This window comes from Bufo gargarizans, chromosome 6 (genome assembly GCF_014858855.1).
Source record: "Bufo gargarizans isolate SCDJY-AF-19 chromosome 6, ASM1485885v1, whole genome shotgun sequence".
NCBI classification, from domain to species: Eukaryota; Metazoa; Chordata; class Amphibia; order Anura; family Bufonidae; genus Bufo; species Bufo gargarizans.
The window spans coordinates 207,936,409-207,962,017 of NC_058085.1; positions in this window are offsets into that span (position 1 = coordinate 207,936,409).

The following is a 25,609-nucleotide window of genomic DNA, read 5'->3' on the forward strand; positions in this document are numbered from 1 at the left end:
TGGCCAAAGGGCATGTTTTTCTTTCCTGAGGTCCATGTTAGTCTTGGATCATCCCGGCTTCTGGTGCAAGGACCTAGGTTTCTCCCCTGGGATTTGAACCTAGTGTTAAATGCCTTAACAAGGAGCCTTTGGTGTCTTCTTCAGTGAAGTTTCCTAACCTTTAAACTAGTCCTGTTGGTAGCACCTGCTAGAAGGGTTAGTGAGATTCAGGCTATATCTATCAATCCTCCTTTTATGTCTATTCTAGATGACAGGGTTATTAGACCAGATCCAAATTTTTTACCAAAAGTTCCATACAAGTGTAACGGGCTCCAAGAAATAGTCCCTCCAGTCCTTTTTTGCTAAGCCCAAGAGCCAAGAAGAGAGGGTTTTTCACTGCCTGGATGTGAGGAGAAGTCTTATGTGTTATCTAGAGGTAACAAAGAATTTGAGGAAGTCCTGTCTCTGATCTTCTGTTTGGGAAAAAGGTTCTGGAAGTTGTTTCCCACCCTTAAGGAAGGGGGTTCTCTGTAATCTCTCTCTGTGGTGTTGTCGTATGGGAAGGGAAAAATTATGATTACACTCACTGGTCCCCACAACAGCATCCTTCCTTATTCCCTCCCTGGTGTTCACGTTTCTGGTTGAGTTGCACAGGGTGTAGCAAAAAATAAGAGAAGAATGTTATCTGTTTGGATAAACTAACTCAGGTTGGAGTCACTCTCATGCTCTGTAAACCACTGAGGTGGAAGAGAGGCTCCATCTTTTTTATTCTGCAGGTTTCCTGTCCCTGGAGGCGGATTCTCCCTCGTTCTCTCTGTTGCCGTGGGGGCTGGAAGATCCAATTACCGGTGAGTTTAATCATTTTTTTGGTCACCTTGCGTCAAAAGTGTAATACCAAGCAATCAAAAATTCTTATGCACCCCCAAAATAGTACCACTCAAAGTCACCTCATCCTGCGAAAAATGAGCCCATACATAAGACAATCGGTCAAAAAAATAAAAATAGCTGCCATAAAATGCTTTTATTGTGTAAAACAAAAAAAATTATTTAACTATACATATTAGATATTGCCACGTCCGTAACGACCTGCTCTATAAAAATAATAAAAACTGTGCCAAAAGAACCAATTTTTTGTCACCTAGTCCCATAGTGTAATATTGAATGAAAAGAATCAAATGTACCCAAAAATGGTACCAGTAAAAACGTCAACTCTACCTGCAAAAAACGAACCCCTGCACAAGATGATCGGCAGAAAAAAAAAGAGGTGTTCAGAAAATGGAGACCCAAAAACATAATTTTTTTCAAAAATGCTTTATTATGTAAAACTGAAACAAACAAAAACAGACATATTTGATATTGTCGTATCTGTAACAACCTGCTCTATAAAAATAGCACATGATCTAACCTGTCAGATGAACATTGTAAAAAACAAGAAATAAAAACTGCCAGAACAGCCATTTTTTTGGTTGCCTTGCCTCACAAAAAGCGTAATATAGACAGATCAAAAATCATATGTACCCCAAAATATCTATAAAACGGTCACCTTATTCCCTAGTTTCCAAAATGGGGGTCGCTTTTTGGGAGTTTCTCCTGTAGGGTGCATCAGGGGGGCTTCAAATGGGACATGGTGTCCAAAAACCAATCCAGTGAAATCTGCCTTCCAAAAACTATATGGCGCTCCTTTTCTTCTGCGCCCTACCGTGTGCCCATATAGCATCTTACAACCACATGTGGGGGTTTCTGTAAACTGCTGAATCATGGTAAGAGATATTGAGTTCCGTTTGGCTGTTAACCCTTGATGTGTTGCATAAAAAAATTGATTAAAATTGAAAATCTACCCCAAAAAAAAGTCATCTCCATTTTCCTTTATTCTTGTGGAATACCTAAAGAGGTTAACAGTTTGTAAAATCAGTTTTGAATAACTTGAGGGGTGTAGTTTCTAAAATTGAGTTATTTATGGGTGGTTTCTACTATGTAAGCGACTTCATAACTGAACAGGTCCTTAAAAAGTGGGCTTTGGAGAAATGATCTTAAATTTTTAGAATTGCTTCTAAAATTCTAAGGCTTGTAAATTCCTAAAAAAAATTAATTACATTTTCTAAATGAAGCCAACATAAAGTAGACACATGGGAAATGTAAAGTAATAAATATTTTGAGGCATCACTTTCTTTTTTAAAAGCATTGAAATTGAGAATTGTGAATTTTTTCAAAATTGTGGATTTTTTCATAAATTAAGGTGAAATGTATGACTGTCATAAAGTACAATTTGTCACGAGAAAGCAATCTCAGAATGGCTTGGATAAGTAAGTGTTCCAAAGTTATTGCCACATTACATTACCATCAGATTATTGCAAAAAAAATGGCCTGGGCAGGAAGGTCGTCGACATCACAGAGGTGAGCAGGTGTAATTACAGGAAGCCGTCCCATTCACTTCAATGGGACAGCTCGTTCCTATACACTTGTATACAATGTACAGCAGCGACCTTTGTAAGCTGTGAGAAGTCTGCAGTGCTCGCCTCAGCGGCCTCTTCAAACAGCTAAACTGATAAATTACAGTCTGGTCCATAAATATTGGAACATTAACACCATTCTAACATTTTTGGCTCTATACACCACCACAATGGATTTGAAATGAAACTAACAAGATGTGCTTTAACTGCAGACTGTCAGCTTTAATTTGAGGGTATTTACATTCAAATCAGGTGAATTGTGTAGGAATTACAACAGTTTGCATATGTGCCTCCCACTTGTTAAGGAACCAAAAGTAATGGGACAGAATAATCATAAATCAAACTTTCACTTTTTAATACTTGGTTGCAAATCCTTTGCAGTCAATTACAGCCTGAAGTCTGGAACGCATAGACATCGCCAGACGCTGGGTTTCATCCCTGGTGATGCTCTGCCAGGCCTCTACAGCAACTGTCTTCAGTTCCTGCTTGTTCTTGGGGCATTTTCCCTTCAGTTTTGTCTTCAGCAAGTGAAATGCATGCTCAATCTGATTCAGGTCAGGTGATTGACTTGGCCATTGCATAACATTCCACTTCTTTCCCTTAAAAAAAACACTGGTTGCTTTTGCAGTATGCTTTGGGTCATTGTCCATCTGCATTGTGAAGCACCGTCCAATGAGTTCTGAAGCATTTGGCTGAATATGAGCAGATAATATTGTCCGAAACACTCCAGAATTCATCCTGCTTTTGTCAGCAGTCACATCATCAATAAATACAAGAGAACCAGTTCCATTGTCAGCCATACATGCACACGCCATGACACTACCACCACCATGATTCACTGATGAGGTGGTATGCTTAGGATCATGAGCAGTTCCTTTCCTTCTCCATACTCTTCTCTTCCCATCACTCTGGTACAAGTTGATCTTGGTCTCATCTGTCCTTAGGATGTTGTTCCAGAACTGTGTAGGATTTTTTAGATGTTATTTGGCAAACTCTAATCTGGCCTTCCTGTTTTTGAGGCTCACCAATGGTTTACATCTTGTGGTGAACCCTCTGTATTCACTCTGGTAAAGTCTTGATTGTTGACTTTGACATACATACACCTAACTCCTGGAGAGTGTTCTTGATCTGGCCAACTGTTGTGAAGGATGTTTTCTTCACCAGGGAAAAAAAAATTCGGTCATCCACCACAGTTGTTTTCCGTGGTCTTCCAGGTCTTTTGGTGTTGCTGAGCTCACCGATGCGTTCCTTCTTTTTAAGACTGTTTCAAACAGTTGTATTGTCTGCGCCTAATGTTTTTGCTATCTCTGATGGGTTTGTTTTGTTTTTTAAGCCTAATGATGGTTTGCTTCACTGATAGTGACAGCTTTTTGGATCTCATCTTGAGAGTTGACAGCAACTGATTCCAAATGCAAATAGCACACTTGAAATGAACTCTGGACCTTTTATCTGCTCATTGTAATTGGAATAATGAGGGAATAACACACACCTGGCCATGGAACAGCTGAGAAGCTAATTGTCCCATTTACTTTTGGTCCCTTAACAAGTGGGAGGCATATATGCAAACTGTTGTAATTCCTACACAGTTCACCTGATTTGGATGTGAATGCCCTCAAATTAAAGCTGACAGTCTGCAGTTAAAGCACATCTTGTTCCTTTTATTTTAAATCCATTGTGGTGGTGTAGATTTCAGCGATTGGGGCTGCAGGGGGGCGGGAAAACTCCTCCTCACCTTCATCTAAGATGGCTGACTGCCGATTAGTGCAGTCAGCTTACTCCGGTCACCGCGGTGACCAGAATTATCCATGATGTACTATTATGTCAAGATGCGGTAAGTCACCGACTTTCATGACGTAGTAGTACATCATGTGTCGGGAAGGGGTTATGTGAGAGACAGGATTTTATTTCACTCTCTTTGCTGTAGTATACATTATTCTCCACTAGATGGCAGAAATCAATTAAGTGCCTCGTGTACATTTTCTTTGTTCTAAGATCATTAGTGAAAGAAAGGAGGAGTTAAGTTGCTAGTTTCAAATGTGCCAATCAAACTCAGGAATAAAGTTAGTAAACTAGCCAATAAACTTTCATCTAGGACCACCCTTTTGTCTATCTCATATTGCCTATATAAGTGTATGTAACTATAATAAAGGACTGCATATTTTCCATGATACCAGTCTGTATTGGTCTCATTGAGAAAGCTGTATGAGCTCATACTTATAATTATAACTGATTTGGAGCCACACAAAAGAAGTGTGTCGTAGAATTTGCGACAACAAATTGGCGCTGAATGTGGGGCAGACAGCTTGCGTAATTTACTATTCAAACGCCAGGAGAGGACTTGCGTAAAACCATCAGACGAGGCACAAGCTGCAGCAAGGTAAGAAGCTTTAATTCTTACAACCTCCTCTGAATCTTTTGCCCAAGTGGTTTCTCAAGAGTTGAATTGGTGTTATCGCAATATAAGGGTTCAAATTATAGCTGATCTGTATTATAGTAAAATAACCTGTTGAAATATTCCTTCTTTGTGTGGTGGAACATGCTGGAACTAAACGGAAGTTGTTAGACAACTGAGTCGGATATCCTGTGACGTAGAATTGGATCCCAGCCAAGTTCTGACAAGGATCTTGAGGACAGGGTTAACACCAATTATCTTAGGCAATTGGATGTTATTAAGATTTTGTATCCCGGTGAATTGACTAGGGGTCTTCATCAAGAGAGATTGTGGGCTCAATACTATTATATATCGTTTGAGCTACGTGTAACTGCGTTTACGTTAGTGGGTTCAATAGCAATTACTTAGAGTAATTGGATATCGTTTGATCTTTGTGCAACTACGCTTAAGTTAGAGGGCTCGATAATAATTAGCAATTGTTTGATCTTAGTGTAACTACAATAATGGGAAATTCTAATGTTGCAGGACCAAGTGAGGAGATGTTAACAGCAGCTCAGTTGATGAGAGAAAGAGAAGGAAAAGTTTCAGTAACTAAGTTAAAATCGTTCATGCAGGCAATTGGTATGCCTGAAACTGGAAGATTAGATGAAAGTTTTTGGAAAAAATATATTGCGGGAAAAGAAAGGTTGGTTGAGAGATAATAATAGGCTGGTGCAAGCAGAGTTATTGTGGAAGTTGTCTGCAGATGTGACTGATGGAAAGTTGAAAGAAATTGAGAAGAATGGACAATATTGGTATAGTAAGATGGAGGATTTGGGTGTGGTAGGGAACAAAGAACAGGAGAGTCTGCCATGTGGCATCCCTTCCCCCACCACATCTGTTGTAACTTTAAAAAGTAATCCTGGGTCTTGTGGTTCATCAAACAATACTATTGCTTCTTCTGTCAGCCCCTCCTCTACACCATATTTTGGTATGTGCTTATCAGCACATCCCACTGTGTCACTGTGCCTTCTGCTCCTTCCATCCCTTCCCCATCCCCCAAAATTCTCCCCTCAGAACACCAACCCCCTCCTTATGGGGGATGGGAGTGTGTGTGCAGACACAAAAATGCTGAGACGAGTAACATGTGTGTTGTTTGTGTATCTCAAAGACAGGACATGATTCCTATCATGGTTCCCAGCACTGGATTATATCCAGTTATGTCTGCCAATAACCCTTCCAAATTGTATGTCCCAACAGTTAAAAATGTACCTGCAGTAATTGCCCCTATGATGCCTACTAGAAGTATTCCAGACCAGTCTACTCAATCTAGGAATGCACCCACTTTAAGTCAGTTTTCAGGAAAGTATGGGATATCCAGCATCATTGTTGGATATGCGAAATCTGATGCACCCAGTTTCCCCTGTTATATCATCTACGCCAAATCCACCCCGACCAAATATACCCTATCGTACGACCAGGCACCTAACCCCTGGAACTGCTCCTCTCAGAGGTCCAAATGACATCCCTGATGAGCCAGTGTATCGCCCTTGGTCCCCTAGTAAGATGCTGGCCATGATGAGTAGAATGCCTAATCGAGAGGACTTACCCATGCCGTTCTGTAGAGAGTTAGCGAAGATATGGAAAGCTTTCTCATGTTGCTGGAGGGATTTAGAAGATGTAGTCCAGTGTAAAGCTGGTGACTCCTTCTCTCAGATTATAGCCTCTGCAGTGGGATCTTATGAGGGAGATGATACTACTTTGTTGTCCGGTGAGCAATACATGGTGAAGCTCACGGAATGGGGGAGAAAGCGATTAGGTGATCAGTCTGTTACATTGTCATATATGCATCAGGATAAAACAGAAAGTGTGGAGAAATTTTACACTAGACTCCATCAAAGATGGGTGGATTTGGGCTTTGAGTATACCTCAGACATGCATGAGAGAATTTTGAGTGCTGCTTTTGTGGATGGTCTTAGGGAAAGCATTCGCAAGGGTCTGGTATCAGCTAGGCCCTAAATGGAGAGCTATTCAGCCCTCCATTTTGTTACAAGTAGCAAAGGGGGTAGAAGCTGAATTGAACAAAAGACCTAAGGCGGGTGTGGCCACTTACCAGCCCTGTCCCCAAAAAGGGGGAAGGAAACAAGGTATCTCTTAAGATGTTATAACTGCGGCAGAGTGGGGCACTTTATGCGGGATTGCCAATCTTCTAACCCATGGGAGGAGGAAGAGGAGGAGAGAGCTCAGCCCCCTCAAGTGTGACGCCCATAGGGAGTTGGCAATCCAGAGTCAAATGTTGTGCCCCTATTAAAAATTCAAACCTTAGGGCCTGCCCCAGTTGTCTCCTTGGCAATCAATGGGGGGGAGCCCATCCCCTTTTTGATTGACACTGGAGCAGCCAAAACAGTTATTTGCAGCAAACATGTAAAAAGATCCCTCATGTCTAAGGATAGTATTCCATGTGTAGGAGTAGATGGTAAAGAGGTTCCTACTCCTCTCACAAAGCCAATACAAATTGCATTTGCCCCAAACCAACATATATTTCCTGATTGTACTGTGAAGTTACAAGGCAAACTAGGAGAAGAGGATATATGTCTCTTAGCAGCCTGCAATTATAATCCATTCCACATGTACGTGTCTACACTCTCTGAAGAGGGCGTGTCCCTTCTGCTGCAACAATTACCTGAACATCTGTGGGCCTTCAGATGTTGGCCATTTATCTGTCGCTCCAATGATGGTCGATGGTAGAACATAAACCTGATGCTCCTTTACCTCGAAAGGCGCAGTATCCCCTCAGTATACAACAAACGGATGCCATCACTAAAATAGTACATGATTTTGTCAGTAATGGGGTACTAATTGAAACCACCTCTCCATGTAACACTCCCTTGTACCCCATTAAGAAAAGGGGGGGAAAGGTCAGCCAGTGAAATATAGAATGGTACATGATCTTAGGGCTTTTAATAAGGCTACAGTTTTTAATACCCCTGTGGTACCAAACCCACATACATTGTTGGCACAGATTCCCCACAGTGCTACCCATTTCACTGTGGATATTGCAAATGCATTTTTCTCAGTTCCGTTACATCCAGATTGCAGATATCTTTTTTTCTTTCACACATGACAGAAAACAATACACCTGGACGGTCTTACCACAAGGTGCACATAATTCCCCCAGTATGTACAGTACTGCCTTAGCCCAGGTTTTAGCAGATTGGCCCATTCCATCTGAAGGAGTGGTCTTACTTCAATATATAGATGACTTACTTCTTTGCTGCCCGGGAGAGGAGGTGTGTAAACAAACTTCGGTGTCTCTTCTCACCTTCCTGGCTGTAAATGGCTGTAAAGCTTCCCGCAAGAAACTTCAATTTTGTTGTACCACTGTCACCTTTCTAGGGCACTGTATATCTGCTGGGATTAGACATCTCACCCCAGACCGTATAACTGCAATCAAATTCCTTTGCCTACTACAGTGGGGACTCTGAGAATTTATTTGGGTCTAGTCTCATACTGTAGGCCTTGGATCAGAAATGCCCCTGCTCTTCTGCAACCCTTGTATGATTGTCGCACCTCTCTTCCTTTTTCATTGACGGATAAGGCCGTGGAGAACTTTCATACATTAAAACTAGTCATCAGTTCCACACCAGCATTAGGTCTACCAGACTACAATAAAGATTTCAGACTTTATTGCACTGTATGTCTTGGCCATGCTTCAGCTGTTCTCACACAAGCTAGAGCTGGCCAACAGCGTCCAGTGGCGTATTACTCTGCCAGACTTGATCCAGTGACTAGAGGAGAGCCATCTTGTGTCTGTGCGGTAGTGGCTGTACAACTCATGCTTGACAAAAGCTCTGAGATTGTGCTCAATTATCCAATTACTGTTTTTGTCCCTCGTGACATCTCAGCCATTCTCACACAAGTGCAGCCTAAATACCTGTCCACTGCCAGACACCTTAGACTAGAATGTGCACTACTTATGCCACCAAATGTCACCATCAAAAGGTGCACAACTTTGAATCCAGCTACTCTGCTGCCTCTGGAGGGGGGAGGGAGTAGTAGTATGAGTCATCTAGCTGAATATCTTCCTGACCTGGAAGATAAACACGACTGTCTCCAATTAATGTCCCAAGAGACAGCAGGGTTTGATCATGTGGTAGATACTCCCTTAGAAAACCCAGATTTAGAGCTCTTTGTGGATGGATCGCGGTATGGTGTCCAGGGGAAGTTTTATACTGGGTATGCAGTTGTCACTCAGCACGATACAATCAAAGCAGAATCATTGCCCTCTCACATGTCTGCACAGGAAGCTAAACTTAAAGCTTTTGAAGAGGCCTGCAGGTATGCGGAGGGAAAAACTGCAAACATCTATACAGATTCCAGGTATGCTTTTGGGATCACCCATGATTATGGTCCAATTTGGAAGGCTAGAGACTTCCTTACAGCAAATGGCAAGCCAATTAAAAATGGCAAAGGGGTGAAAGCCCTAATGGACGTTCTGCTGTTGCCAACGAGGGTGGCCATTAGGGATCGACCGATTATCGGATTTACCGATATTATCGGCCGATATTCAGGATTTTGAACGTTATCGGTATCGGCATTTATTTTGCCGATATTCCGATAACGTCCTGGGAACACAGATCGCGCTGCTGACAGGGCTCTCCGTGTTCCCTCAGCAGCAGCACAGGGGAGAAGGAGCAGTGTCTCCTCCCCCTGTGCTGCTGCTGCCGCTCCAGCCAATGGGAGGACAGGGGACAAGAGGAGGGGAGGAGCTATGGCCACTGCGCCACCAATGAAGCTTAATCTCACATTAATTCATATACAGGAGGCGGGAGCTGCAGGATCACATAGCCGGCTCCCGGCCTCTATGAGCTGTAGCTGCGATCTGCGGTAGTTAACTCCTCAGGTGCCGCGGATCGCAGCTACAGCTCATAGAGGTCGGGAGCCGGCTATGTGATCCTGCAGCCAGCTCTCGCCTCCATATGAATAAATTAGAGATTAAGCTTCATTGGTGGCGCAGTGCGCCCCCCCAAGCCCCCCAGTATCAGACATTGGTGGCGCAGTGCGCCCCCCCTCCCCCCCCCAATATTAGGCATTGGTGGCGCAGTGCGCCTCCCCCCCAAGCCCCCCCAGTATTAAGCATTGGTGGCGCAGTGCGCCCCCCCTCCCCCCCAGTATTAAGCAGCGGTGCGCCCCCCCCCTCCCCCCCACCCCAGTCGCAGTGCGCCCCCCACAGGATTCCCTCTCCCCTGCTCCTCCGATCGGAGCCCCAGCAGTGTAATGCTGGGGCTCCGATCGGTTACCATGGCAGCCAGGACGCTATTGAAGCCCTGGCTGTCATGGTAAGCTCCATGCTGCTGTGTGCACAAAGCACACACCAGCAGGGACAGTGTGAGCTCCTATTCACCCTGATAGATCTCTATCAGGGTGAATAGGACAAGGGTTCTAGTCCCTAAGGGGGCTAAAAGTTAGTTTAAAAAAAAAAAAAAAAAAAAACACCAAAATATTAAATATAAATGAAAAAGAAAGATTTACAAAAAAAATAAAAATACACATTAACAATAAACATTAATTTTCAGCAGATTTGTGGGAATTTAAATTTTTTTTTCAAAAATGAAAATTCCCAGAATATCGGTATAAATTATCGGCTATCGGCCTGAAAGTTCACAAATTATCGGTATCGGCCCTAAAAAATCAATATCGGTCGATCCCTAGTGGCCATTATGAAAATTAAAGGCCATTCGTCAGGAAAAACCCTTGAAGCTCAGGGAAATCATCGAGCTGATCTGGCAGCAAAAGCTGCTGCACAGAAACCCAGAGATGATCCTGTAGGGATAGCAGCAGTACAAGAGAAAATCTCCCTGCCAGTCAACTATGAAACTTTTAAAACCTTACAGTCTAAAGCAACCAAAGAGGAAAAGGCAGTATGGCTAGAGAAAGGAGCTGTGATGACCCCAAAAGGAACATGGGAACTTAGAGGAAGGCTGTGTTTGCCCGTGCCTTGTTCCCAGTGACAGCCCAGGCCACTCATGGGAATACTCACCTGTCCAAAACTGCGATGACTGCTCCTGTTAATAATCACTGGTATGCCCCAGGATTCAGTGTAACTGCAGCCAAATTCACTCAGGCTTGTATGATTTGTGCATATCACAACATAGGAAGGATGGTAAAAACACCTTTGAGGCACACTCCCAGACCCGATTTCCCCTTCCAAAGACTGCAAATAGATTACATCCAACTACCCAAAGTGGGGACCCTAGAATACGTCTTGGTATGTGTAGATCTGTTTTCAGGGTGGCCAGAAGCCTATCCCGTGGCCAAAGCCACTGCACAAAACACAGCCAGGTTCTCACTTTACAGGGGAGGTCATGCGTGAAGTTATGGGAGCCCTGGGTATTGAACAAGCCTTCCATACTGCGTATGACCCACAAAGCGGCGGTAGAGTGGAGCCACTCAACGGCACAATTAAATCAAAAATACAGAAGGCCATGGCTGAACTGAATAAGCCATGGACAGAGTGTCTCCCTTTGGCACTTTTCTCCATCCGGTATACACCTACCCAGAAGACAGGCCTGAGTCCATATGAAGTACTCTTTGGGAATGCCCCTAGATTAGGACTCTATTTTCCAGATGCAGCATAATAGTGCAACTCCAGATGCAGCATAATAGTCTTTCAAAGTACGTTATCTGTCTTACAAACAGACTGTCTAATGTGTATTCCCAAGTTTTTGCTTCTCTTCCAGATCCAGACAGCATAGAGGCGACTCATTCTGTACAACCAGGAGATTGGGTAGTGGTGAAACGACATGTGCGAAAAGTCCTAGAACCATGATTTGAGGGGTCCACATCAAGTACTGTTAACCACCGCCACTGCTGTCAAGTTGGAAGGAAAGCCTAATTGGGTCCACGCATCTCACTGCATAAAAGTACCAGAACCTAAAGTGCTGGAATGACTGCAAGGGCCATAATATTTTTGCATGCCTTACTGTTCATTTTATATTGTACAGGGGAAAATGCACAGTCAGATCAAGTCCCAAATTCCGTATTTAGAGCAATATTAATACAAGGGAATCAGAGTGTAATTGCATATGTATCTTCTACAGCTTCACCCATGATTGACAAAATGGCCTTAGAGACAGGGTTTTCAGACACAAATGTATGGCTAGAGTGGATCCGCTATACGGTTCTTTCCCAGAAGCGATCCAACTGCATAGCATGTGCTGCAGCTCAACCTCATTTGGGTACAGTACCTTTCCCTTTGAGTGAGATTACCGATCCTGAGGGTTTAAAGTGCATCCTTAAGATGTACACTGAAACTATTCCCAGCAATGACACCTCCCGCTGCAGAACATTAGCATTACTTTATCCTATTGTTCATGATAAAAATCATATGGGTTTCGGTGTAACGCCATACCCTTGAAATTATACCTGTTTCAATCGTAACAGTACAGGCAAAGACATTGGTGTTTTCCCTCCAGGATATTGTTCCTATAATATCTATTTAAATGAGACAAGTAGTGACTGCTTACCCTGACAAATGGTTTGTCCACCAAGATTATCAACATTCAGATATCTGGTGGTTGTGTGGAGACATGAAGCTCTGACCCAGGATAAGAATGGAATGGATTGGCCAATGTACCTTGATTAAGGTGCTGATGCCATTTGTTCTATTTTTGACTCTTGAGTGGGATCAAGTCAATAAGCAAACCAGTGTACGGTCGCAGCTAAGGAGGTCACTCTCTATATCTTTTGATTCTCATGTATACATAGATGCTATAGGAGTTCCTGATGAATTTAAGGCTAGAAACCAGATAGCTGCTGGTTTCGAATCAATATTTCCCATAATTGGAGTAAATAAAAATGTAGGCTGGATTAACTATTTGTACTATAATCAACAGAGATTCGTAAATTATACTCGAGATGCGGTAAAAGGAATAGCGGAACAACTGAGCTCTTCATTGGTGATGGCGTTACAGACTCGACTGGCCCTCGACATGATCCTAGCGGAAAAAGGAGGCGTCTGCAAGATGATTGGAAGTTCCTGCTGCACCTTTATTCCGAACAACACTGCCCCTGACGGAAGCATCACAAGGGCTTTGAAAGGACTGACTGCCTTATCAAATGAACTGGAGGAAAACTCTGGAATTAACAACCCATTTACTTCATGGCTAGAACAGTGGTTTGGGAACTGGTCTAGTGTGTTAGCCAATCTGTTAATGACACTGGTGGTAGTATTTGTGGTATTGGCATTAACAGGGTGTTGTGTTATTCCTTGTTTTAGAAAAATAGTTTTTTAAATGTTCAATTCAACCACACCTGCAACCACCATATACATGCATTGTGACACTGGCAAACCTAAAGATTATTTGGAGAACCTCTTTGAGGAACGCGATTCCGTCCTAAAACAAATAAAATCTTGTTGATGGTTGCTGAATAAATAGATCCAGATGAAAGCAAACCCGAAAGGGAGTTGGGGGGACCTGGTGAAGCAATAAGGAAAGTCTAGCTCTTCGCCGTTGGGCGTTGGGAGAGTACCTCACATTGCTTATTCATATTGTATCTATTTACCGCAAAAAGGAGGGATTTGTGAGAGACAGGATTTTATTTCACTCGCTTTGCTGTAGTACACATTATTCTCCACTAGATGGCAGAAATCAATTAAGTGCCTCGTGTACATTTTCTTTGTTCTAAGATCATTAGTGAAAGAAAGGAGGAGTTAAGTTGGTAGTTTCAAATGTGCCAATCAAACTCAGGAATAAAGTTAGTAAACTACTCCCTTTTTGTCACAGAGCCAATAAACTTTCATCTAGGACCACCCTTTTGTCTACCTCATATTGCCTATATAAGTGTATGTAACTATAATAAAGGACTGCATATTTTCCATGATACCAGCCTGTATCGGTCTCATTGAGAAAGCTGTATGAGCTCATACTTATAATTCTAACTGATTTGGAGCCACACAAAAGAAGTGTGTCGTAGAATTTGCGACAACAGTTAATACTGGGTATCTGCACTGATGGTGGATGTATGTTTTAATAATGATGGCAATCGAATAGAGTATATGCCGTACTGTCCCCTATCTGGAGTAGACAAATACAGTGGCTATAAAAAGACTACACACCCCTGTTGTTAAAATGTCAGGTTTCTGTGATGTAAAAAAAAAGGAGACAGATAAATAATTTCAGAACTTTTTCCACCTTTTAATGTGACCTATAAACTGTACCGCTCAATTGAAAAAACCCTCTTATAACTGGGTATGTAGCTGTGTTCAGAAATAAGCAATCACGTTCAAAATCATGTTAAATAGGAGTCAGCTTATGCCATCATTTAAAGTGCCTCTGATTAACCCCAAATAAAGTTCAGCTCCTCTAGTTGGCCTTTCCTGAAATTTTCTTAGTCACATCCCACAGCAAAAGCCATGGTCCACAGAGAGCTTGCAAAGCATCAGAGGGATCTCATTCTTAAAAGGTATCAGTCAGGAGAAGGGTACAAAAGAATTTCCAAGGCATTAGATATACCATAGAACACAGTGAAGAAAGTCATCATCAAGTGGAGAAAATATGGCACAACAGTGACATTACCAAGAACTGGATGTCCCTCTAAAATTGATGAAAAGACTAGAAGAAAACTGGTCTGGGAGGCTAAAAAGAGGCCTACAGCAACATTAAATGAGCTGCAGGAATATCTGGCAAGTACTGGCTGTGTGGTACATGTGACAACAATCTTCCATATTCTTCATATGTCTGGGCTATGGGGGTAGAGTGGCAAGACGAAAGCCTTTTCTTACGAAGAAAAACATCCAAGCCAGGCTACATTTTGAAGTCTCCCATAAGCATGTGGGAAAAGGTGTTATGGTCTGATTGTCACGGCTGTTTAAGGGTAACAAGAGCATACACAGTAAAAAGAGCTACTGACCGGACCCAAACTAGGGAAGAGAAAGGGTGACCCCTGTCAGACCCTCAACACTCTCCCTATGCTGCTAAAGCACATGCCCGGATCCATGTGGTGGAACGAGGCATGCCCGTGCCTAAGACTGATGAGCCCTGTAACCCCTACAATAGTGGAAGGGGCACGGCCACCGATGCCCTGCTCAGAATATGGAGGGAACCGTGGCCACCTCAGATCCAGTCAGAAAATCACCCGGTACACAACAATGTCTGCACACTTAGCTGATGGAGCTGCAGCCACAGAGAAGACGGATCCAAGGGCCGCTGGCAATATCCGGAGTGCTTGCAGCAACAGAACACAGGTCCAAAGAACTAATAGCTTAACAAGTGAAGATACTCAAGGCAGAGCTACAACTGAAAAGAGAAATATAATCCACGCCCTGCAATAGGAGGAGGGGTGATTTAAAGGCAGGGAAATCAAACGCAGGAGGAACAGCTGGGAGTAAAGACCTCATCACAGGGGCGGAGAGACAGAACAGTGAGAACACCTCCAAACTCTAAGTGACATCATCACAGGGGTGGAGACACAGAGCTGTGAGAACGTCTCAAAGCTCTGGTAGTGACACTGATGAAACTAAGGTTGAACGTTTTAGCCATAATTTCAAAAGATATGTTTGTCGTAAAAACAACACTGCACATCACCAAAAGAACACCATACCCACAGTGAAGCATGGTGATGGCAGCATCATGCTTTGGGGCTGTTTTTATTCCCCTGGAACTGGGGCCTTAGTTAAGTTAGAGGGAATTATGAACAGTTCCAAATACCAGTCAATATTGGCACAAAACCTTCAGGCTTCTGCTAGAAAGCTGAACATGAAGAGGAACTTCATCTTTCAACATAACGACCTAAAGCATACATCCAAATCAACAAAGGAATGGCTTCAACAGAAGAAGATTAAAGTTTTGGAATGGCCCAGCCAGACCCCAGACCTGAATCTGATTGAAAATGTGTAGGGTGATCTGAAGAGGGCTGTGCACAGGAGATGCCATCGCAATCTGACAGATTTGTAGTGTTTTTGCAAAAAAGAGTGGGCAAATCTTGCCAAGTCAAAATGTGCTGTAATAAAATCAAAAGGTGCTTCAACAAAGTATTAGTTTAAGGATGTGCACACTTATGCAACCACATTATTTTATTTTTTATATTTTTTCTTCCCTCTACCTAAAGATTTCAGTTTGTTTTTCAATTGAGTTGTACAGCTTATAGGTCACATTAAAAGTGGAAAAAGTTCTTAAATGATTTCTTTGTCAAATTTTTTTACATCACAGAAACCTGACATTTAACAGGGGTGTGTAGACTTTTTATATCCACTGTATATGTCTTGGGTAGTATTATTTTATAGTTTGGCTAGTCCTGGTGGAAAACACTAGTTATTGTATGTCTCTTTCCCCTATTATGGCACTCTTTGGCGGTCTGATTAACAGCACTGCGTGACTTGATCTGGTCAGGTTATTTCTTTCAAGTGTCCGCTCAACTCCCGCGATGCGACATTCAGACTGATCCAGGTTACATTTAGTGTAATGGCTGTCTGACTTGCGCGTTCCGATTCGGTCATGTGATGTTATCACGTGGCCGCTTGGCTATCGGAATGCGTGACTCAGTCTCGGATAGGATCTACTCTTTAATGGCTAATAGTCTGATCATGTGATCAGTGCTTGATCCTGTGGTCGGGACTGATCCCGCAATACTGGGTGCCATATTGGGGATTCGACAGACCAATCGTCAGTTTCAAGATTGCAAATCATGACATGGGTTGGTCCAATTGTGTGCAGGATAAAGGGTAGTATGGGTGGGATGTATAGATACGCCCCCAGGAAGAAGCTTAGGTGACACGTGCGTTGGGGTTAGTGCGTTCCTCGGTACTCCCGGTCTGTATGATAATTTAGCTATTGCCCAAATAGATTTGTTTATACGGTTGTCTTATTGGTTAGGTTAGGTTTATATTTTGATTATTGTATGATTAGGATGTAAGTTCCTCGGTAAACCTGTATCCATGACATTAACCTTTTAGGCATTAAATATATATATATATATATATATATAACAGAAACGTATGGCAGCACCAATTCACATCATATAAAACGGGTGCTATGTCCAGGGAATTCACCGCTTACCCTTGCATACAATCGGAAATGGACAGCACATCCAGTAGTACAAAAATGATTATTTATTGGGCCACTGTGGCCGAATAAATAATCATTTTTGTACTACTGGATGTGCTGTCCATTTCCGATTATTTATATATGTGTGTGTGTGTGTGTCCTAAAGGGGTTAAGTACCAGGACAACATGCCTTACCACCGATACGAAATGTGTTTGGAAGAGGTTAAAGGGACAGGCACTGTGAAGGTCACTGTTAAAGGGGGCAGCCATTATGAAGGTCACTGTTAAAGGGTAGGTAATTTTTAAAGGGACGGATACTGTAAGGTCATTTTTAAAGGGGCGGGTACTGTAGAGGTCACTGTTATGGGGGAAACTGATATCTTTTTATGACACATGGAAATGAAAAATAGAAAATAAAATGAGAAATATACCCATGCGAAGCCGGGTCCTTCTGCTAATATATATATATATATATATATATATCCATTTTGCCCCTTCTGTGTATATTACTATATATATATATATATATATATATATATATATAGATATATAGATCCAGAAAAACGGGCAGCACTCCAAAGATAAGAACAAGTGAACCTTTATTCACCCAGGTGGTGCAACGTTTCGGCTCTGCACTTGAGCCTTTTGCTTGAAAAAGGCTCAAGTGCAGAGCCGAAACGTTGCACCACCTGGGTGAATAAAGGTTCACTTGTTCTTATCTTTGGAGTGCCGCCCGTTTTTCTGGATCTTTACATTGGGGTAAGAAGCCTATTCCCCTGGGGACGTGCACCCTAACTTTATTTGATTTTGCACCAGTGCCGCCATTTTTCCTTGAGAGATATATATATAATTTAAAAAAAAAGTTGATAAGCAGCACACACTAGAAAGGTGCAATTCCTTAGAACAGACCACGGACTAGATCCAATTTGAATATGTATAGAGAAAATCCAAGGCAGCACACAAAAATCAGTGAAAAACTGTGTTTATTCCCCCATGTGAAGACAGCAATGTTTCAGCTCTCTCTATGGAGCCTTTGTCAAGCCATAACAGTCAGTGCACACACAGGTGTTTATAAAGCATACCAAATTACAATATAATTTACATGATTATACAATAATTTTTATAAAAAAGTGAAAAATACATGATCCAAATTCATGACATACCGTATAAGACTACTTTCTAACACCAGAAATCATTTTCTAAAGTCGGGGGTCGTCTTATACGCCGGGTATTAGGCAGCACAGGGGAGAAGGAAGCAGTCCCTCCCTCCCCCCTGTGCTGCCCGCTGCCACCAATGATGAGAGAGGCGCGGAGGAGGGGCCTGTGGTTTATTTATTGCAAAAAAAAAAAAGATTTTATAGATATACAAATTACCTTTGTGCCCAAGGGGCTGTTGCCGTTTTGTGCCCAGCCGCGCCCCGAATACTGGATCCCAGCACCGCACCTCTCTTAATTTATTCACTGCACTTCCGTTTTTTCTCTTCTGAAGCCGCTCGTAATCTCGCGCATGCGCAGTTAGTTGGAGCACTCGCTCATTCGTGCTGTGAGGTCGGAGGGAATAGAGGAGACAGCGCCAACTAACTGTGCATGCGCTAGATTACGAGCGGCTTTAGAAGATAAAAAAAGCGAAGTGCAGTGAATAAATTAAAAGAGTGGCAGCGCTGGGATCCAGGATTCGGGGTGCGGCTGGGCACAAAACGGCGGAGGAAACGCCCCTTCGGCACAAAGGTACTGTAAATTTGCATATCTATAAAATCGCTTTTTTGCAATAAATACAGTAAACCACAGGTGGGGTTAACAAAAGTACAGTATGCTTTTTATTACAACAATGAGATTCTGGGTAACTCATTTAACCCAGTGTAATTGCTGGGCTCCGATCCGTTACCCTGGCAGCCAGGATGCTACTGAAGCCCTGGCTGCCATGGTCAATTCCCTAGACTGGAGAAGATCATTTTTGAGACAGGGAGGGCTGTGCATTTCAATTAAAATTACCATATTGAAATCAAATCGGGTGTTTTAAATTTTTTATTTAGTGTGCGTTGGAAGAGGGGTAGTCTTATACGGCGAGTATAGCCCAAACCCTATATTTTAAATGGAAAAGTTGGGGGTTGTCTTATACGCTCAGTCATCTTATACGCCGGCATATACGGTATATATATATATATATATATATATATATGATCGATCATTATATAAAATTTATATCAGTGTTCCATTTGTGATATTATATAAAATCCATAAGTCAGTTAATTCTAATCTGTAAACATGATTAACGATAATTACATACACGTGCCCATGATTGTGTAAATATTGAAAAAAATCTATGGAGATCTCACATACTGGGGGAGAGAGCAGGATTCACTCGGCGTCTGGAACTTGATACCGCGAGATTATCTTTGAAAGGCAGAGATCGAAGGTCCGCAACCCAGATGGCCGCAAGGCAGCAGAAGCGTACTGCGCATGCTCATTCCCGAACATGGGTGGACACAATCGGCAGTCATAACAATCATGTGACCAGTCACATAATACACACATAAACAACACGTCGCGGGCTTATAGCGATCTATGATCACAAACTGCAATATCATAAAGAAAAAGAGGGGGTCCAGCTGTTTTCTATCAAAACGGTGGAAAAACCACTCATATTTTACTGCCTCATCCCCATATTATTAGAAATTAATTATTAATGCCCTGCATAGCCGTGCGTCACATACATTCAAATTTGTGTCTCTTGTGCCAGAGGATTCAGATCGGATAGCAATCGGAGGTCACCGGTAATTAAGGCAAATGTAGACAGAGACATAACCACAGGCTCAAATACACCACTGGTCAAAAGACCAAAGAAAGTCCCTATAGGGGTCTACTAATTTGGAAAATAAAAGCCAAATACTTTATTTAGTTCATTTAAAAAGGGGAGTTGATACCCCACAAAAACCACACATTTTAAAACTATCAGGTGGCAATGCAAATTTGTGTAAGGATTTGCTTCTCTCTCATTTAATTTGAGAAAATATATGTGCAGGTGGGTGGTTGGTGACAGTTAACCACAATTGGATATGCCCTAATTGCTTGGTATTGGACACCAATACGTTGGTTGTCTCTACACTAGTACCACAATAACACCACACTAGTTCAACACACACAGAACTAAAGCCCTACTAATACGTGGGGTTTACACATTTGCTGCCAACTGAGGTAAAAACGAGCGCCTAACACTAGTCCCCCACCCGACATGTTTCGCCGCGATGCGGCTTCGTCAGGGGTTAGGGGTATTAGCGTCGGCGCGCTGAACAAACAAGGGTTATATGCCTTAGGTAACGCCCCGGTTTGTATATTGCAGGGGACCCATTGGTCATAGCCGCAAGGGGGGGCGTGTCTCCGAAATCACGTGTGCAGGCGCCTAGCGATGAGGTCACCACAGGCTGCATGCGCCCGGCCATAGCACTGTTTGAACAGCTGTTAAGCTATTGGTTACGGCCGTCGGGGGCGTCGCTCGTGCATGACGTGCACCGGCGCCCAGCGATGACCTCATCACCAGGCGTCCACTCACCCCGGGCCAGTCGTTGACGCCGTCTGATGACAGCGTGACCATCGTCATCACCTCACCACCTCCCCATGAGGGAAGTGGGAGTGGTTATCTCAAAAGATACAATGCCAGAACATACACTGGATACATGTTAGATGAAATGACTGGATACAGGCAAATAGACATTATTTACTTAGATAGGGAGAAAAGAGCAAGGTGAAAAGATACACATTATATTAACCATTATATTAGGCTAACACCAGCGATTTATAGACTATATATGATTCGCTGGTCAGAATTATGTGACTCCATTTGTCATATAGTATCTATCACCCTGCTCCATTTTACCACAGCATATATAGCCTTGTTATTTGAGGGTTAAATCCTGAGGGTCTTACTAGGGCCTAATTTCGTGTATCCTATTGATTGGGTGTAAATTACCCTTTGTTTTGTGGCCTATTCAAAGGAAATTGTATCCACTATTTATCCTATAAATGGCAGGATTTCTTATGCAAGGGCTTGATAAGGAGGCGCTTTTGATTGAGGCAGGTCAAGTGTTTTCCAAGCAATCTATTCCACTGAACACTATCGACATCAATAGTGGATTCAGGAACCTCAGTGTAACCTATAAACAGTACTTTCGCTCATGGTGGGAGATAGTGAGTCTGGAAACTTATATAACTCAAGGACTAGTATATAGGGGCCTCAGGAACCCCCTTAGACCAAATAATCATACTGACGACCCAGAATTTGTCAGGGGTTGGGACCGGGTTATGACTGAAAACTCTCTTAGGTTGATGCAATATATGGTTGAATACGAAAAACGATATCTGGAGCGTGTGTCTGATCAACTTACTCAGGAAGTAAAGGAAATACTCAGTTTTAGTCAACAAACTGATTTCAAAAATCAAGAAATAAAATTACTAAATAATTTAGAAAACTTCAAAACTGAGATTAAAGAGAGAAAACACCGTAAATATATACGAGATAAAATAGACTTTGAGTCAGACCGTGTGTACTCCTGGAAAAAGCAAAGGAATCTCCCAGCTAGAAAAACTAGATATACTGATTATTCAGAGTCAGAAACATCAGGAACAGAGACAGCAAGCCAGACGGGTCCCAATACGGGAACAAAAAGAAAAATTAGATACAACAGAAAGCGAAATTCAAAAAAAAGCAACATCTCAGAGTGAATGTCAAATACAAATGCCAAGTGGTCGCCCCCCTGGCGATTCTGGGCCATCCTTATTTTCATCAGCTTTAGTGGATGGTCATATGTCTCTAACTGGGGTGAAGAAGACCCCCATTGTAAATACAGCGACAAGTGGGACAACAACCATGATGACGGGTATAGAGCAATCACTGAGTGTGGAATCCAGAATGAGTGGACCTCCCACATTATTATCTGGAAACCAATTCCCTACGAGTTCATCTACCATTGCCCCCCTTTTTTTAGGTCAGGCAGGGACACAAGCAAAAGACAGGGAGAAATGGGGTTTCTCGATGAAATGACAGAAAGGAGGGTCACACTCAGTGATTTAACTACGACTGAAATACAATATAGTGGTAACCCTTCATGTCCCCCCGATACATCCACAAATATGATATCTGGTGCCAGACCAAAAACTACACAGGTCATTAATTTATCTTGCAAGACCTTATCTCAATTACAAATTGAGGTCCTGAGCAGGGGCCTGACTTTCACACCAGTACCTCAATGTGATAAATTCACCTGGGTAAAGGACATTAACCTTTTCGCACGCAAACTTGCACTTCATAAACAACATTTAAGCCTGACACAGGATTCACATAAATTAATTCAACAGGAACAGAAGGCCCTACTGACGTTAGAGAGCTTGCATGCAGAAAGTGAGGGTATGTGTACCACTGTAGAACCCCCCTTGACAAACTTGAAACCTCGTTCAAGGTGGACACCACCTTTTTCCCAATATAAAAATATTGAAACATTTGTGGATTTAGTCACTGATGAAATCAGGACTATCAAACTGCACAAATTTGGTGGGGAAAGCAATCTGAACAGTGAGGAGGTTTCTGCTTTGGAATCCCTAAAAAAAGATGACAAAATTGTAATTAAGTCAAGTGACAAGGGGGGAAATATAGTGGTGCAAGATAGGAATGAATATGACCTGATGGTTGAAAAATTACTAAGTGACAAAAAAAATCTAGGAAACTTTAGACACCAACCCAACAAGTACCTACCTCACTAAACTGCATGTTATCCTCAAGGAGGCACGAGACAATCAATTAATTTCTAAGGAGGAATTTATTTTCCTATATAATAAACATCCAACCATCGCCACGTTTTATGCACTTCCTAAAGTGCACAAAAATAGGGTCCCAATTCCAGGGAGACCCATTGTCTCGGGGAATGATGCATTAACCCAACCTGCTAGTGAGTACGTTGACACCATTTTGAGGCCCTTTGTGACAGAATTACCTTCCTATATCAAGGACACAAATGATGTATTATCCAAAATAGCTAATGTTACATTATCAAAATCCACGTTTTTAGCAAGCCTCGACGTCGAGGCCCTATACACTAATATTGAGCACAAATTAGGTATTGAGGCGGTCAAATCTTTTCTGTACACGAAAAGTACGTCATTTCACAGACATAATGATTTTGTAATACGATTATTAATGTTTGTTCTCACACACAATTATTTTTTATGTAATGGAACTTTCTTTCACCAAATTCACGGGACCGCGATGGGCACGCCTTGTGCCCCGACGTTCGCGAACCTTTTCTTGGGGTGGTGGGAGCACAATATTGTTTTTTCTGAAATCATGACATGACATTACATAGCTACCGTACACTAAGTACATTAGCTATTGGGGCCGTTTCATTGATGATGTCTTGCTGTTCTGGGAGGGGGAGAGGGGACAGTTCCTTGACTTTGTTGAGCTACTTAATGCAAATGATATCGGTATGCATTTTACGTTTGAAATTAATCCGACCCAAATAAATTTTTTAGACCTGACGATACAAAAAGATGAGTCTGGACAGATTCAGACCAATATCTATCGTAAACCTACTTCAACAAATAGTTTCCTGCATTTCTCAAGCTGGCATCCAACTGCATTAAAAAATGGAATACCATTTGGACAATATTTACGTGCCAGGAGAAATTGTTCAACAGAGGAATTGTTTAAGATCCAAGCGGATGATCTATATAATAGATTCCGCGATAGGGGATACCCTCGAAAGGTTCTTAAAAGGGCTTTTAATCGAGCAAAGACCCTTGCAAGAGATTCCCTTATCCCATGTAGGACTGCCCCCCCTGTGACCTCCCAGGACAGCAAGACCATCCGGTGTATAGGTACTTTTGATGGGCATCATCGACTGATGACAAACATCCTAAGGAAATATTGGAAAATTCTCCTTAATGATCCAGATCTACGTCAGGTGCTCCCACCTCATCCCAGTGTCACCTTTAGACGTGGTCCAAGTTTAAGGGACCAATTGGTACATAGTTTCCTTCCCAAAATAGGACAGGAAAACAGCAATTGGCTAAGATCGAAGGTGACCGGTTCATATCCATGTGGTGGTTGCTCCTTCTGTAGCTTCCTACCAAAGATTAAAAGATTCGTGAACCCAGTTGATGGGAGGGAGTATGCAATTCGTGACTGGTTTAACTGCAAGAGCAGTGGTTTAGTGTATATAGCTTCCTGTACATGTCCAAAGTTGTATGTTGGCAAGACGGTTCAGGAACTGAGGAGACGGATTTCGGGACACATTAGTGCAATCAACACGAAAAAAGATACTTCCCTATATAGACATGTGTCATATATTCACAATGGCCGGATAGATGTACTGAAATTCTGGGGGCTCTCCCAAGTCAAATTGGGCCCTAGATCTGGAAATCTGGACATCAGACTGCTAAGAGAAGAGGCCAAATGGATATACAGACTGTCAAGTCAAACCCCATCTGGCCTCAATGAAGGCTTCTCCTTTTCTGCCTTTTTGTAAATAAAAACAATAATTATAACATTCTTCAAAAAAGAAATTTCGTCATCTATGAGAGGATAATAAAATAAATCTATAAAATTCCATAAAGGGACAAGATTATTCCTATAAAACCTCTTTTTAGAGCTGACAAGGCTATATATGCTGTGGTAAAATGGAGCAGGGTGATAGATACTATATGACAAATGGAGTCACATAATTCTGACCAGCGAATCATATATAGTCTATAAATCGCTGGTGTTAGCCTAATATAATGGTTAATATAATGTGTATCTTTTCACCTTGCTCTTTTCTCCCTATCTAAGTAAATAATGTCTATTTGCCTGTATCCAGTCATTTCATCTAACATGTATCCAGTGTATGTTCTGGCATTGTATCTTTTGAGATAACCACTCCCACTTCCCTCATGGGGAGGTGGTGAGGTGATGACGATGGTCACGCTGTCATCAGACGGCGTCAACGACTGGCCCGGGGTGAGTGGACGCCTGGTGATGAGGTCATCGCTGGGCGCCGGTGCACGTCATGCACGAGCGACGCCCCCGATGGCCGTAACCAATAGCTTAACAGCTGTTCAAACAGTGCTATGGCTGGGCGCATGCAGCCTGTGGTGACCTCATCGCTAGGCGCCTGCACACGTGATTTCGGAGACACGCCCCCCCTTGCGGCTATGACCAATGGGTCCCCTGCAATATACAAACCGGGGCGTTACCTAAGGCATATAACCCTTGTTTGTTCAGCGCGCCGACGCTAATACCCCGAACCCCTGACGAAGCCGCATCGCGGCGAAACATGTCGGGTGGGGACTAGTGTTAGGCGCTCGTTTTTACCTCAGTTGGCAGCAAATGTGTAAACCCCACGTATTAGTAGGGCTTTAGTTCTGTGTGTGTTGAACTAGTGTGGTGTTATTGTGGTACTAGTGTAGAGACAACCAACGTATTGGTGTCCGGAACTTGGGCCCAGGTCCCAGGACACCAAGCAATTAGGGCATATCCAATTGTGGTTAACTGTCACCAACCACCCACCTGCACATATATTTTCTCAAATTAAATGAGAGAGAAGCAAATCCTTACACAAATTTGCATTGCCACCTGATAGTTTTAAAATGTGTGGTTTTTGTGGGGTATCAACTCCCCTTTTTAAATGAACTAAATAAAGTATTTGGCTTTTATTTTCCAAATTAGTAGACCCCTATAGGGACTTTCTTTGGTCTTTTGACCAGTGGTGTATTTGAGGGTTAAATCCCGAGGGTCT